This window comes from Elephantulus edwardii, unplaced genomic scaffold, assembly GCF_000299155.1.
Source record: "Elephantulus edwardii isolate Elephantulus edwardi_28Jun2011 unplaced genomic scaffold, EleEdw1.0 scaffold00152, whole genome shotgun sequence".
Lineage (NCBI taxonomy): Eukaryota > Metazoa > Chordata > Mammalia > Macroscelidea > Macroscelididae > Elephantulus > Elephantulus edwardii.
The window spans coordinates 1,777,970-1,794,991 of record NW_006399902.1 but is presented as its reverse complement, the minus strand read 5'-3'; positions in this window follow the sequence as shown (position 1 = coordinate 1,794,991).

The following is a 17,022-nucleotide window of genomic DNA, read 5'->3' as shown; positions in this document are numbered from 1 at the left end:
TAATATATCATATGGTCATCCGACTTAAAATGCCCCATGCCAGTCCATCTCATCTCACCAAGGCCTAGTATGTCAATATTTATGCGTTCCATTTCTTCCTTAACAATATTTAATTTTTCTACATTCATGGTTCTCACATTCCATGTCCCAGTCACCAGTGTCTGCTTACAATGGTTCCTCTTCCTTTGTATCTACGGCCTTTCATGTAGATAGACATATTCTTTATCAGAGATTTAGGACACAGTTTTGCTAGCTGATAAATACAAACCAGTGTAAATATATAAGAAGGCTTATTTTTTTTGGTACCTAACTTTTTGGGTATAACGTAAATGTGGATATTATCTGGGGAGGGGAGATTTGTCCCAAAGAATCTAGAATGGAAATTAGCAAAGAAAATCCAAAGAATTCTGTATTTCTTGGATTTCTTTCTCCTGAGCACAAATAACATTTCTAACAATGTCCCAGATGTAAATGAGAATTCTTACAAAATCACTAAAGAATTAAAAATCTTCATTGATGCTTATCTATCTAGAGTACCTGGTTTATGTCAAATAGTCCATATGTCAGTGAGCCCTGGGAAAGTGAAACTGTAGTTAGAATATACTGTATAGAGAGATGTCCAAGATGACTTAGCTTTTGATACCAGTAAGACTGCTAAAACTCTGGTTGTAAATACTCAAGCTAGAAAAAGAAAATTACATAAAGTCATTCTTAGGGTCTTTCCAACAATAATTGATGGAGAAAAATAGATGATCTTTGCATACAAGATAGAAATGAAGATGTATTTTATTTTCATGCCAATTATTCTAGATTTTTCAGAAAAGTCTTGGATGAAGAAAACAGGGGACCTTTATTGTTGCATTGTTGTTGTTCTTAAGAGCCATCGAGTACGACTCATAGCGACTCTCTGAAAAGCAGACCTGAACCCTGTCCTGTGCCATCCTCATCATCTCTGACACAGCTGAACTCACTGCTGCTGTCACTGTATCGCTTAATCTACTGGAGAATTCTCCCTTCTCTTGCTAATCCTCCAACTTTCCAAACATAATGTACTTTTCCAAGGAGTAACCTCTCCTAGAAACATGCCCAAAGTATGTGAGATGAAGCTTCACCATCCTTTCTTCCAAGGATCATTCTGGCTACAATTTTCCCAGACATATTTGTTTGTTATTTTGGAAATTCACTGGCGATTCAATGTTCTTCTCCAGCACCACAACTCAAAGGCATCTGTGGTTCTTCTGTCATCTTTATACATAGTCCAGGTCTCAAATGCACAGCAAGTGATTGAAAAGACCATGACCTGGATCAGGTGTCCCTTATTCTTCAAACTAATATCATTGATCTTCAGTACTCACTTATGTTGGACTTACCCAATACATTTCCTGATCTTGCAACTATTGGTACCAAGGATATTAGTTGTGGTGCAAAGTAAGATGAAATAGTTGACAATTTCAATATTTTCTCCATCTATCATGATGCTGTTTATTGGCTCAATGGTGAGGATATTTGTCTTCTTGACGCTGAGATGTAATCCATGTGGAAGGCTGTCATCTTTGACCCTAGGAAGTATTTAAATCTTCCTCACTTTTAGCAAGCAAGGTCACATAATATGCATAAATGCAGATTGTTTATGCGCCTTCCTTTAATTTTGATGCTATATTCTTCATAAAATCTGGAGAACAAGCACTTGGACAACTGACTGAAAGAGATCTGTGTTTGTTCCCATTCCAGAGAAGGGTGACCCAACAGAGTATGGAAACTATAGAACAATATCATTGATTTCACATGCAAGCAAGATTCTACTGAAGATTATCCAAAAACGACTGAAACAGCACATCAGCAGAGAACTGCCAGAAGTCCAGGCTGGGTTTAGAAGGGGTTGTGGTGCTAGGGATATTGTAGCTAATGTTAGATGGATCTTAGCTGAAAGCAGGGAATACCAGAGGAATGTCTATCTGCATTTCATTGATTATGCAAAGGTGTTTGACTGTGTGGATCATAACAAACTGTGGCTGACTCTGAGAATAATGGGAATCCCAAAACACTTGATCATGCTAATGCAAAACCTAAGCTTGGACCAAGAGGCAGTCGTCAGAACAGAGCCAGGAAACATTGTATGGTTCAAAATTGGGAAGAGTGTACGACAGGGATGTGTCCTATCTCCATACATTTTCAACCTGTATGCAGAACAGATTGTCCGAGAGGCTGGGATCTATGAAGAGAAATGTAGCATCAGGATTGGTGGAAGATCTATCAACAATCTGTGTTATGCAGATGACACAACCCTACTTGCTGAAACTGAGGAGGACCTAAAGCACTTGCTGTGGAGGGTCAAGGACTGCAGCCTTCAGTATGGATTGAGGCTTGATATCAAGAAGACAAAGATTCTCAGCACTGGAACAATTGGCAGCATCAGGATGGATGGTGAAGAGATTGAGATTGTTCACAGTATTAGTTAGTTTTGCTCCACAGTCAACATTATTGGCACCAGCAACCAGGAAATAAAAAGACGTATTGCGATGGGAAAGTCTGCTGTTAGGGACCTCTCCAAAGTACTGAAGAGCAATGGTTTCTCTCTGGAGACTAAGCTGCGTCTGATACAGGCCATGGTCTTTGCAATCACTTGTTATGCGTCAGAGAGTTGGAGAATGACTAGGGAGGATAAGAAGGAGAATTGATACTTTTGAGCTGTGGTGCTGGAGAAGAGTTTTGAGGGTACCGTGGACTGCTAGGAAAACAAACAGATTCATCCTGGGGAGGGTTAAACTAGGCTGCTCTTTGGAGGCAAGGATTCTGAGGCTTTGTCTGACATACTTTGGACATGTTGTAAAGAGGGACCAGTCCTTGGAAAGGGGCATCATGTTTGGAAGGGTGGAGAGACAGCGCAGGAGGGGAAGGCCCTCTATGAGGTGGATTGATTCAGTGACTGGGATAATCAGGATGGGTGTGTTGGAGACAGTGTGATTGACACAGGACAGAGCAGAGTTTAGGGCTGTTGTACATAGGGTCGCTATGAGTCACAAGCGACTCAACAGCACATAACAACAACAACAACATGTTCTTCACAAAGTCCAGCTTCTCAAATAATTTGGTCAGCATACATTTTTTGTTGTTATGTGCCATCCACTTCTAAAATAGCAGGCCTCTGAAAACCCTATGTACAACAGAACTCTGGAGATGAAAAGGTGAGGAAAAATGGGGTTGCTTTCATAGTTAGAAAAGCAATTCCTAGATCAGTCTTAAAGTACAATATTGTGAGTGACAGGATAATATCCATACGCATACAAGGAAGCCAGTGAATACCACTATCATTCAGATATATGCACCAACAACCAGAGCCAAAGAAGAGGAAATAGAAGATTTCTACCAACTTTTACAGTTGGAGATCTATGAACATGCAATCAAGATGCATTGATAATAATGGGTGTCTGGAATGCAAAAGTTGGGAACAGAGAAGAATCAGTAGTCGGGAAAACATGGACTCAGTGACAGAAATGCAGCTGGAGATAGAACGATTGAATTTTGCAAAGTCAATGACTTATTTATCGCAAACACATTTTTTAAGAGACGTAAACGCAGGTTATACACATGGATCTCACCTGATGGTATGCATAGGAATCAGATCAATTACATCTGCAGAAAAAATCGCTGGAGAAAAGCAGCATACGTACTGAATGTTATTGTTATGTGTCATTGAGTTGCCTGTACATAGTGACCCTATGTACAACATCTCTGAACTCTGACCTGTACTGAGCCAATCTCACTGACTCTGACACACCTACCCCCAGTTACTATGTCAATCCATATAAGCTGGGGTCTTTGTCTCCTGTGCCATCCCTCCACCCTTCCAAGCATGATGTCGTTATCCAAGGCCATGTGTCCAGAGTATGTAAGATGGAGCTTCAAAAGCCTAGTTATGGTTTTACCCTCTCCAAGGCAGGCCTATTTTTTTTTTCTTGTCAGTCCATAGTATGTCCAAGACTCAAGCACCACAACTCAAAGGCATCCACTTTTTTGCTGTCATCCTTAGTCATTGTCCAGTTCTCTGATACATAGCAAGTAATTGTGAAGATCATGGCCTAGATCAGGTGCACCTTAGTCACTAGACTAACTTCATTGCTTCTCAGTACTCTGAAGAGGTCCCTTCACAGCAGATTTTCCCAGTGCAATTCTTCTTTTGATTTCCTGACTGCTGGTACCAAGAATTGATTATGGAACCCAGCAAGCTGTAATTGTTAATAACCTCAGTCTCTTCTCTTCTCCATCTATCATGGTGCTGTTAATCAGCCCAGTGGTGAGATTCTTTGTTTCATTGATATTGAGCTTCAATCCATATTAAAGTCTACAGTCCTTGACCTTCTGCAGCAAATGCTTCAGGTCCTCTTCAGTTTCAGCAAGCAAGGTTGTGTCATGTGCATAACATAGGTTGTTGATGAGTCTTCCTCCAATCCTGATGCCACATTCATCTTCATAAAGACAGATAGGGAGACATTATAGAATCTTGATATACACCTTTCTGATATTAATGCATGGAGTATTCCCTTGCTTTGTTCAGACAACAGCTTCTTGGTCTAAATATAGGTTTCATGTGAACATAGTTAAGGGTTTCAGAATCCCCATTTTTCTCCTTGTTAGGCCTAGTTTATGATCCACACAGTCAAATGCCTTTGCATTTACAACTCATCTCAAGCCTGAGAGTCAATTTTAGTTAAAAAAAACAACAAAAACAATTTTTTTTTAGTTTGTAATGCTACTCCCAGTATTAAACTGATTACTTTGACTCATGAGCTTGCCAAAACTTTAGAAACAAAGCATACTTTTCAGGCTAGCAAATTAAATTAATCAATTATAATTACAGATTACAGCAGTTACAAGAGCTTACCCCTGCAAACACTCCCCAGAGTACTTCAAACAGGTCTCTGCAGCTATTGTGAAATACCTGTCCTCTGAGAAAGTGAATGCCTTAAGTAAAAGAATAAAAGGAAAGTTTTCACTCCAACTGGTCCTCCATACCCTGATTAAGAATAGCAACTATACAAGGACTTCCCTTAAGGTATTTCTAAACACTCAAGAAACCCCCCCATGTATATATTAATGAAGAATCTTGCCATTTTTAAATTTATACAGGAACTACTGTGACCCCTTTAAATTCTCTGTTTACAAACGTCCCTTGCTTGAATAAAAAGACCTCAAAATTGTAGAAGTTACTTTTTTTAAGAACACTCATTTATCCTCCATCTGTGCTGCTATTTATTGGCCCTAATAGTGGACTTGCCCCCTAGCTTTTTTTTTTTTTTTTTGCTAAATTCTGACACCCCTATTGATTTAATGTGAAAAGATATTTTATCTAAATGGAAATTTCATTTACAGTGTAACAAAACATTTGAGATACTATTAAACTTGTTTAGATGTTTTTGCCCCGTGCAAACTCTTACTATCCCTTCTCTGAATTCTGCTTGTTGCAGATTCCCTTTCCCCTAAAGTCATGTCTCAGGTTCATGAAACTTTGTTCGCTGGTCCTATAGAAATTGGTCAATCCTGAACCTATTGCAATTCAGGTAGACAGGTCTCTAAGACTTTACCCAAGATTCCTTACTATCAATTCATATAAAAAGTAAAGATAGTAAATTCTATTATTCAGGATTATATTTAAAGGGTTAATTGTCCCCTTCATCAGTGCTTATAATATCCCTGTCCTTACAGTGAAGAAATATCATCAACAAAATTGGAGGATTATTCGGGACTTACATAGAGATAACTGTATTATTATTTCTGTAGTCCCAATTGTCTCTAAGCTATGTTTATTAGATTTTGGTAATACATTGTTGAGTATTCTTTTTGAAATTGAAAGCTAATATTTATTCAATATTGTTCATCAAAGTCCTGATTTAAAGGCATTAATTCTTTTTTTAGTCTTCTTTAAGCATAGGAGGTGATTGCAAATACCATAGATTAAGTCAGACACACCTTATTCTTAAAAGTGACATCCTTGCTCTTCATCACTTTGAAGAGATCCACATAGAAGAGAGAATTGCCCTCCCAGATAATCTAATTGCTGATAGACCTATATGGAGTTGCTCATACGTATGAGTCAAAGGTCCCTATTATGGTGTACTTGGACTAGAATAATCTTTTAACAATCTATCTGCCACCATAAATTGTTGCTTAGTGTTGATTGCTCAACAAAAATTCACTAAAATATTTTTCCAAAATTGTTTTGGATAATTAGATTTTCTCCTAGGAGAAATTGTGCTATCACCAATATCTCCTACTGTTTATGGATAAATACATGCACAGAAGTAGAACAAGACACCTCAAAAAATATGCTGCAAATCTTCCTGGTTACATCTCAATGCTCCATAATTACTCCTTTCTCCTGCGATATTTATAACTGATTTACCCAGAGCATTAGATCTGGAATATGCTCCTTTATGATAACTTTCTTACTTCTTCTAGTCATTGTAATTGTCTTTGCAGGGCTTTTAAAGTTTGTTATTCTACTCTGCATGCTCATTGCCACAGTCAAACTTTGAGGTATATGGTCATGCAGCAAATGATGCTTTTGGGAAAAAATCCTAAGAAGAATGTAATTCCATTCCAAAGTGGGATACCTTTTAAAAATGTTCAATTAATTTCTCTAATTCAACCTTGCATAGACCAGAGCTCCCTATATTCACCCCGATCAGAACCAATTCACCCTGAACATGAGACCTGGGGCTATGGTAAAGGGAAATTGGATGATGCATGGAATACTAGTAGTACTCCACTACTAGCAGGTAACATCTGGGATCTTAAAGACTGTCCAAAATGAGAAGTCACCTAGAAATAGTAAGCATTTAGGGATTTAATGCCTTGAAGAGAGTGGTTATCCCAGAAACATTAAATCCTTGCAGAAGAAGAATAATCCCTTTATCGATGACCTATGTGCACTAGTGGTGACTTGATAAAAATGAAAGCCTGTAAAGAAGCTCAAAAGCTAAATTATTGGTACAAACATAATTGGTGACTTCAGATCTAAATTAAAAGTTCATCTGAGATGAAAGTAGCATTTTCCCCAGAGTCTTTGCTCCCACTCTTTTGACAAATAAATTTAGCCTCTTGGAAACATGTGTCTATTGTATCTCAGAAGGAAAAAAGGATCGGAGTTTAGCTTGTACTAGAGATTGTTTCTTAAACTGCATTTATAAAGAAAATGTTTCTATAACTTGCCTTAAAAAATTTGCTTTGGTCAACATTTCCCAGGAAGATAGGAAATAAAATTGATAATGTTGAGCAAAGATGAAGACTTCCCATTGTATCATTATTCCATAATCAAGATAAAGCAAGTAGCAATTAACCAAGTTTTAGTTCTGATTTCCTGACTCTCACAAATTAAACTTTATTCACTGAAATCTTCTCTACATTTCTTTTATTTGGAAAAAAAAGTCAAAGTCTAGCTTGTTACCTAAATGAAAGAGGGAGAAGCAAGCATTCTTAAAGTCAACTCTACTGTTTCCCAGGGTGTTACTGATATTAAAAAGAATGTCTTACTCAAACTTGTTCCAGGAGATAAAAGATAAGTTTAAGTTTTGAGATTAGTGGTAAGAAAGTTTGTAGTTTAACTACCCCTTGAAACTTTTTCCTTTTTGTATTCCCTTTGGTGCCTGTGAACCGATGACCTGTGTAAGCTCCACCTCATAAAACCTCCCTGTTCTCTCTGCAGTAGCATCCCCCTGAATTGCTGGGTATCTCTCAGTTTTGTGAAACTTTTTATCCTTCAATAAAAAGCTTTATGTTTTTACTTCTAGCAGAGTCTGGTTTTCCACTACAACAAGCTCCTGAGACACACAGCAAATGTTAAAAAAAAATAGTAGTTGTTATCAACTAAGTGAAGGAAAAAATTGAAGCAGAGGATGTCTTTGGAGAGATAAGACGGTCTGTGTGATACACTCTGCTTCCCTTCGGAAACGTTTCTGATAGACTACTCAAACCAGTTTGATAATCTCTTATTCTTCTGAGAAAATAAAACTTGACCCCACAAAGCATATCAAACAAAAGAAAAACACAAGAAGACTCTGACCATAAAAATCCATTTCTTGGACAGGTCCCTGGGAGCAGAAGCAAATAGCAACCACACCCCCTCTTAGGGGTCTGCTTGTACTAATGACAGAATGAGAAGGGCCTCATTGCATGCCCAGAACAGCCGTACAAAGGGATGTCACTTTGCCCATCAAACAAATGAGGATACTGAGGCAATGTGATTTCAACAACAGAAGTTTACTGAGCACCTACCATGTGGGACACAGCAATGAATAAGACTCAGCTTTCATGAGGCTGGTATTATTATAAAAGACATAGATCCTCGGAGATAAAGACATAAAATGTATCAGGCAACAATAAATGTCAAGGAGGTAAGTAAAACTTGAAGTCAGGTAACCCCATTTGTCCCAATGAAAAGAATGTTCCATTTCCTGCAGCCACAGGATTCTCTGGGGTTGCTCCTAAGATAAAGCATCAAGCATTTTCTTATGGAAATAACGGAGAAGTGGTATAGAATTAAAAAAAAATAGAAACCACCATTGATTAATTAAATCATACATTTCTCAATCCCTGCCCTGGAAATAAAGTGGTGAGACATTCAGAGAAGGCCTTTGTGGTGTTAGCTCTTTTGAGAAATGGCTTTTCTATTCATTGCCCCCTCTAAGAGCATGGTATCCAGCTGCCTCAACTGCAGATACATGGTTCACCATTGATCAGAATCTTCAATATCATCAACACCTGCAAGCTCAACCAAAGGGACAGAGTTAACCTGACTATAGCAAGATCATGGTGAATAATAGCCTGATGGCCCTTGGGTCCAGATTGACATTAATGCTCTTTAGTACTATAGAGAGGTTTCTGACAGCAGATTTTACCAATACAATTCATCTTTGATTTTCTGATTACTAGTGCCAAGAGTGTTGATTGTGGAACCAAGCAAGCTGAAGTTATCAACAATCTCAATCTCTTCTCCATCCATTGTGAAACTGTCAGCTTAGTGGTGTGAATCTTTGTTTTCTTAATGTTCAAATTCAATCCGTAGTGAAGACTACACTCCTTGACTTTCTGCAGCAAATACCTCATGTCCTCTTCAGTTTCAGCAACCAAGATTTTGTGATCTGCATAATGCAGGTTGTTGATGAGTCTTCCTCATATGATGCCATATTCCTCCTCATAAAGTCCAGCCTCCTAAATGATCTGTTCTGCAAATAGATTGATACACACATTTTCTGATCCTGAATCATGCAGTGTTTACCTGCTATGTCTGACTACTGTTTCCTGGTCCAAGTATAGGTTCACATGAGCACAATTAAGTGTTCTGGGATTCCCATTCTTCTCAAGGTTAGCCACAATTTGTTATGGTCCACACAGTCAAATGCCTTTGCACAGTCAATTAAACACAGATAGATAGTTCCTCTGGTGCTCTCTGCTTTCAGTCAAGAGCCATCTAACTTTGGCTATGATACCCCTAGTACCACAGCCTCTTCTAAATGCACATCTGGCAGTTCTCTACTGATGTACTGTTCCAGTTGTTTCTGGATAATCTTCAGCAGGATATTGCTTGAGTGTTGTATAGTTCGATAATTTCCACATTCTGTTGAGTCACCTCTTTTTCGAATGTGGATACATACAGATCTCTTTCAATCAGTTGGCCATGTAGTTGTCATCTAGATTTCTTGGCATGACCTGATGAGTGTGTCCAGAGCAACATCTGTTTGCTGAAATTTCAACTGGTATTCCATCAATTCTTGGTACATCAAGAATATCATTCATAAAGAATGCAAAATATCATTTGAAAGAAAGAGAAAAAAGAAAAGACCATTATAGATGTCAGAAGAGACTCTGAATATTGCACTACAATGCCAAGAAGCCAAAGCAAAGGGAAGAAATCAATATGTGAAGAAGCTGAACAGAAAGGGCAGCTTGAGAAGACAAAGCAAATTAATATCATGAAATGTACAAGAAGCTGGAGGCAGAAAGCCAAAAGAGATGAACTTGCTCAACATTTCTTAAGCTGAAGGAACTAAAGAACAAATTCAAGCCTCAAGTTGCAATACTTGAGGATGCCGAAGGCAGAAGGTTGGATGACACAAGAAGCATCAAAAGAAGATGGAAGGAATATACAGAGGCACTATAACAAAAAGAGTTGTCTGACACAGAAGAATTTCATAAAATAACATGGTTTAAATCCTGTGGTGATGCAGGGAGAAGTCCAATCTGCTCTGTCTGATGAGGTTGTTGAAAAGGTAAATAAGATTGTGAATGAGATGCACTGAGATATTTGCCTAGCCAGAGTAGCTCTTAATATCACTTACTGGATTTAATTATCAGCATAGTCCTTACAGAAAACATGGAACTTTTCTCAGTTTCTTAGTGCTCCTATAACAAAAATATCACAAGTGTGTGACTTCAAAGATTGTACGTTCAAGTTTAAGGCAGTCACTTATGGGGAAGGCTCTCTCTCACTCAATCATTTCTGAAGATCAAGTCTCTGCTTCAGTTTCGGCTCTGTGAATTCTTGGTTTCTTGGCAGTTTCCATATGGCATCTGCCTCTCTCCTATTTGTATGTGTGTGTAATATGCTCTCTTTTTTTGTATCTCAAAAGTTTCTAGGTTTAAGACCCTGCAAAGATGTTCTCACTAACTCAACAAAGAAAACCCTATTCACAAATGAGACTACATCCACAAGCAATGAGATTAGAATGCTACACACGTTTTGATAGAGACACAATTCAATCCATAACACTATTGTAACCCTTTAACAAATTGTATTATACTCCTGATTTTATATATAAAGAAACTTGAGGCTTAGAGAGGTGAAGTTATTTTTGCAAAGTTCCAAATATGACAAATGGCAAAGCCAGAATTCTTCCATCTTACTTGTTTTATATTATCTATTTTGGTTTTTGAAATTTGGGATTTTTTTTCCTGTCCCTTCTTTTTTATTCCTTTTCATCTTCTTTACGTATGCCATTCTATTGCCTTGCAAAGGTCTATTTTCTGTTTCTCCCCACTTACTGAAAACTCAAACTTGTCATCTAGTCAGAACTGACTCATAGTTGATCCTTCACTGGGTTTCTGAGACCATTTTTCTCCCTCAGAGCTACTGGTGAATTCAAAACACCACAAAGGGTTTTGAGTTATCAGTACAATGCCTTACAAACTAGGCTACCAGAGTACCCTCTCTACTTATTAGTTGTCTTTAAAAAAGAAATGTGTATTTGACTTAATGCTGTCTAAAGTTAATAATTTCTCCTTCTTCAAAACATTAAAGTCTGTTGTTGTTGTTAGGTGCCATTGAGTCAGTGTCTACACATAGTAAACCCACACACAACAGAATGTAACCCTGCCTGATCTTTCACCATGCTCACCATCTCTGCTATGCAAGCCCATTGTTGTAGTCAGTCTGCCAGTTCATCTAGTTAAAAATCTCCATCTCTTTCATGGACCTTTCCCTAGTATGATATTCTTCAGTCTTCTCATAGCATACCCAAAGACTATGAAAGGATGTTACTGTCCTTGATTCTAAGGAACATTTTGGCTTAACTTCTTCTATCTTGTATAGTAGATTTGTTTGTTCTTTTGGCAGTCTATTGTATACTCAAGAGCCTTCACCAACACCATGATTAAAAGATGATCAATTCTTCTTTATCTTCCATCTTTATTGTCCACCTTTTACATGCAAATGAAACAATTGCAAATATCATGGTTAGGGCCAATGATATCTTCTTACTTGGATCTACAATTATCAGACGTGGCAGCAACAATCAAGAAATAAAAGTTGCATTTACATTGGGCAAATTTGCTGTCAAAGACCTATTTAAAGTGCTAACGAGTAAGGATCTTAGTTTAAAGGCTAAGCTGTGTCTTACTCAAGTGATGCTATGTTTGTGTCATATGCATGTGAAAATTGGACAATGAGTAAGAAAGACTGAAGAAGAAACAATGTGTTTGAACTGTGATGTTGATGAAGAGTAATGAATATACCAGGGACTACCAGAAGAACAAATACAACTATGTTGGAGGAAATATAATCAGGGTACTCCTTGGAGCCAAGAATAGTGAAAATTTGGTCCCATGTGCTTTGAACATGTTATGAGGAGGCAATAACCTGAAGAAAAAAATATCGTACTTAGAAAATATAGATCAACAAAGGATCCTCAATGGGATAAATGACACAGTGACTGCAGGAATGGGCTTGAGCATGGAGGAGATGGAAGAATGGCATAGCATAGGGCAATTTGTTTTTCAGTCACGATGAACCATAGTCAACTTGAAAGCACCTAACTAACAACAACACAGGAAAACTCTTAATCTTTATCATTGAAAATTCTCCTTCCCCCGACCCCATTCTGGGACTTTCTTTAAATTTTCATTTTTAACTTTTTAAATTTATTTATTCATTGTTGCACATTTTCCTCCCTGCCCACCCCTCCTCCCCAGTTCACTTTTCTCTTTGAAAAAAAATTTCATTGTTATACAATCCTCCACCCACTCTCCCCTAAGCCCACAGCCCACATTTCTTTTTTTTTGGAATCTTATCATGAAAATAACTCCTAATCATATAGTCCTTTTAAACAGTTCTCTCCATCATCTGTTTCAAAGCAATATGTATTATTTAATCCTCTCTTCGTAGGTTTCCCCCAACCCCAATGTCAGTCCCATTTTACAACAGTGGCACTATGCAGTATTTGTCCTTTTGTGACTGAAATATTTCACTTAGCATAATGTTTTCCAGGGTCACCCATTTTGTATAATATTTTGTGAATTCCTGTTTTTCAATGCAGCATACTATTCCATTGTGTGAATATACCACAGCCTCTCTATCCATTAATTTGTTGGTGGACACTCGGGTTGACTTTTCTTTTTAATATGTATGATATGCTTTGTTATTCTAACTTAATGTATTTTAATCTCACTTCTGTATTTTTTATCAAAGAGTTTACTAGTCTATATTCTGGAAAGATATTTTGTGTAAACAATCTTGTTCATGTTTTTCCCCAGATTTGCTTAATATATCATTTTATTAGTTCACTGAAGCTTTTATGTCAAAGATTATGTATTTTCTTTTTAGAAAATACACTTCCTCCTTTTTCATAGTGTTGGGTCTATGCTTAAGGTTTTGATTCTTGAATTTATATCTTTCTTTTCACCACATTTATTTGAGAGTTTCCTTAGAATTGTTGTATTATTTGAGGGTTTTTTTAGGTTTATAGTCTCATTCTTTTTCTTCTGCTCACTCCTATGTATATTCTATTTGTTGTACTGAAGTCGTAGCTTCCCAGTCTTTATGGGTGCCTTATGTGTGGGACTACATTGAAGGTCGGGTAGAGGATATGCCTCTCCTGAATTATTTCATTGGCTTCTTGATGTTCCAGAAGTGTCATCAGCTTGGGGCCAACTATCGATTAACTTCTTGATTTCTCTGTTCACAAATAAGACTTACAAAGTAAATTAAAATTGTAGTCCCAAGAGAAGAGTAAGACTAGTTTACAACTTCTCAGAAAGAATTCTTTTGTTGTTTTTCTTCCCCATGTTCAAACAAAGATTAATAGTCTTCCCTGTGACCTTCCAGGGCCTCTAGTGAGAGCCCCCTCTCCCTGACACTTGCATATACTCTTTCACCAGGATGAAGAACTTCAATGGTCTCAGCAATATGTGAGGACCACATATCCAATTTCCTAGCTCCCATGAGGACACAGTCTTATGTGTTCCTATGGAGCTCTCAGCTTACTCACACAGTCTTGTTCCTTTCCCAGTGTGGCAATTCAGCCCCAGTTCACACCTTTACTTTGCATTCTTGTTGTCAGTCTCCTTCGTGTTTATGGTACTAGTCAAATATTTCTACATTTCTAGGTTTTGTAGAAAGAGGTTAGAAGCAGGGTTCTGAATTGGGTCTTGCTCTTATTCTGGAGGCAACAGAAGAGTGTTGAATGTAACATGGACTGCCAAGAAAACAAACAGATTCATCCTAGAGAGGGTTAAACCAGGCTGCTCCTTGGAGGCAAGGATTCTGAGGCTTTGTCTGACATACTTTGGACATGTTGTAAGGAGAGACAGGTCTTTAGAGAGGGACATCATGCTGGGTAGAGTAGAGGGACGGCACAGGAGGGGAAGACCCTCTATGAGGTGGATTGATTCAGTGACTGGGGTAATCAGGATGAGTGTGTCAGAGGCAATGCGATTGGCACAGGATAGAGCAGGGTTTAGGGCTGTTGTACATAGGGTCGCTATGAGTCACAAACAACTCGATGGCACATAACAACAACAACAACAACAACTTATCCTGGAGAGGGTGAAACGAAACTGCTCCTTTGGAGGCAAGGATTGTGACACTCTATTTCACATACTTTGGGCACATAACCAGGAGGGACCCATCCTTGGAGAAGGACATCATGCTTGGAGGGGTCAAGGGACAGTGCAGGAGAGGAAGATCCCAGATGAGACGGATTGACATAATAACTGGGGTAATGAAGGCTTGTGTGTCAGAGACAGTCAGATTGGCTCAGGATAGAGCAGGATTCAGAGCTATTGTGCATAGTGTCACTATGAGTCGTAGTCAACTCGACAGCATGCAACAAAAACTTCCCCCTTAACCACAAATTCATGATCCTGAAAAAGATTGTTTGACACAGAGACTTTAACAGTGGTCTTGACTCTATCAGAGATCATAAGGATGGTGCAGGAGAGGATAGGTTCAGATCTATTTTTCATAGGGTCACTATGAGTTGCAGTTAATTTGGTGGCACCTAACAACAACAATCATTCCAAGTAACCCTCAGATGGAGCATCTAAGTTCAGACATCCAGGAAGCAGTTCATAGGTGAGCCTGGAGCAGAGGTGGGTATACAGCTGTGGGTTACAGCAGAGGTGCTTGCTAATGTCCCTGGGAAGAGTCAAGTGTTCATGTGAATGTGTCTGGGAATCTGTTCATGTGTCTTTGTACAGCTGGACTTGTGAAGATGAATGTAAACTTGTGTGTCTTCATCTTGGATCTGTGACAAATCTGAATGTGAACTTAGAAGAAATCGCATTGTGCTACCTTTATGAGAGAAGATAATTGTATTCATATGAACTGAAATAGAAGAGAAAGTGTCTGGGGCTGTGCCAACAGTCCAGAATTGTAATCAACCAGACCTGGGTTTCCATCAAGGCTCTAGTAATTTCTATATATTTGACTTGGGGCAAATCAATTACTCTCTCTGTCCTTCAACTTAGAGGTGGAGATAATAAAGTTCACATTGAGAGGTATTGTGAAAATGGATACAATATTCAGTCAGATATATTGAGTTGGACACATTCTAGAATCTTGGTAAATGTATGAGAAGTCTCTGCTTTATGCTCAGAATCAAAGGAGACAGACCTGAACTCAAGGTGTCATTAAGAAATAGATTTGGAAAAGAAAAATTTACCAGATGGAGAATTCTAGTGAAATTCTTTTTTAGGAAGAGGATATAGCATATTCAAAGCCCATTCTTTTTTAGGAAGAAGATATAGCATGTTCAAAGCCCAGCAACGTTAAAACATATAGTATGTTTTAGGAACAGTGGATATCTCTGTGTAACCAATGTGGGGGAGTAGGGGCTAAGGGAGAGACATTCTGGAGACATCTAGGAATAGTTAGGAATGGAAATGATGACTCAAATTCTCCAACAGGTCATAGATGTTACAAGTGAACATGGATCAGACAGGTGGGACTTTGTGACAGCAGCCCGAAGGAAAAGAATATATCTGTTCTCAGACATCTGGCCCAGGAAGCAACTCACTCAATATCATGAAATCCTTCTCAAAAAAGGATGTTGTTGTTGAATGCCTTCAAGTCAAACAAGACTCATAACCACCCTTTGAACAAAAGGCCTGAAGCCCCTCTACAACTATCGACATTTATGAAGCCCCTCTACAACTATTGCCATTTATCTAAGTTCTTAGAGTTTCTGGAGGCATGTTGTTTAGGAATTGAATGCCACTCCTGCTTCCAAACCTGTCATAATATGTTTGTATGTGTATGTGTGTATATGTATGTGACTTCAGTATAGCAGAACAAAATCAATGTCTTAAAACTTCAGCACAATGGAAGGACAGAAGATACTCAGAAAGGATACTGGGGCGGGGAGGTGGGGAGAAGAGAATACAAAGGTGACTAAACAGCACTATCAATTAGTGAACAAGTTGGAGAAAGAATTTCTCCCAGCAATATCAGTATGCTTTTGACATTGTTAATATTGATAAGGATGAATAAATGTTAACACTTTGTAAGAGTACAGTATGTGAGTTAATCACTAATCTAAGTGACACATGCATGTTATTGATAGATGTCCTGGAGCCGTCCTTGTCTCACAGTGGCATGAAAATTACAATGCTAACCTGCGCATTGTTGTAACCGCTGTTTCAACTCATGTCATTACAAATCTGCCTTTTTTCCACTAACCCTCTACTTTACCAAACATAATGTTCTTCTCCATGGTCTAGTCCTTCCTGATAACATTAAGAGCGTGTAACTCAAGTGTCTCTATCTTTATATCTAAGAATAATTTTAGCCATACTTCTTCCAAAGTATGTCTCGTCAATGTCAAAACTCACCGGTGAAAATTTGATAAGGAAAAGGACACTTTTATAGCTTCAAAATACTTCACCCATAAAATATTTAATAACTTCAAACTTAAAAAGAGTAGCTTTACCCTGGAATTTAACTTAGCCCTATTGTTATCATTTCATTCCAGACAATTGTTGTTGATGAGTGCCGCCGAGTTGACTGCAACTCTTAGTGACTGTGAGCCGTAGATCTGAACCTTTCCCTACCCTGAACCATCATCATGATCTCTGACATGCTCAAGCCCATCGGCGTCATCGCAGTGCCAGTTCATCTCGTGGGGATCTTCCTCTCTTCCTGACCCTTCAGCTTTCCTATAGGAGAAAGATGAACAGTCTCTTCCTGGATGAGTTACAGCTTCTGAAAACCCAATGAAGAGTCAGCTACGAGTCATTTCCAACTCTACAGCGCGT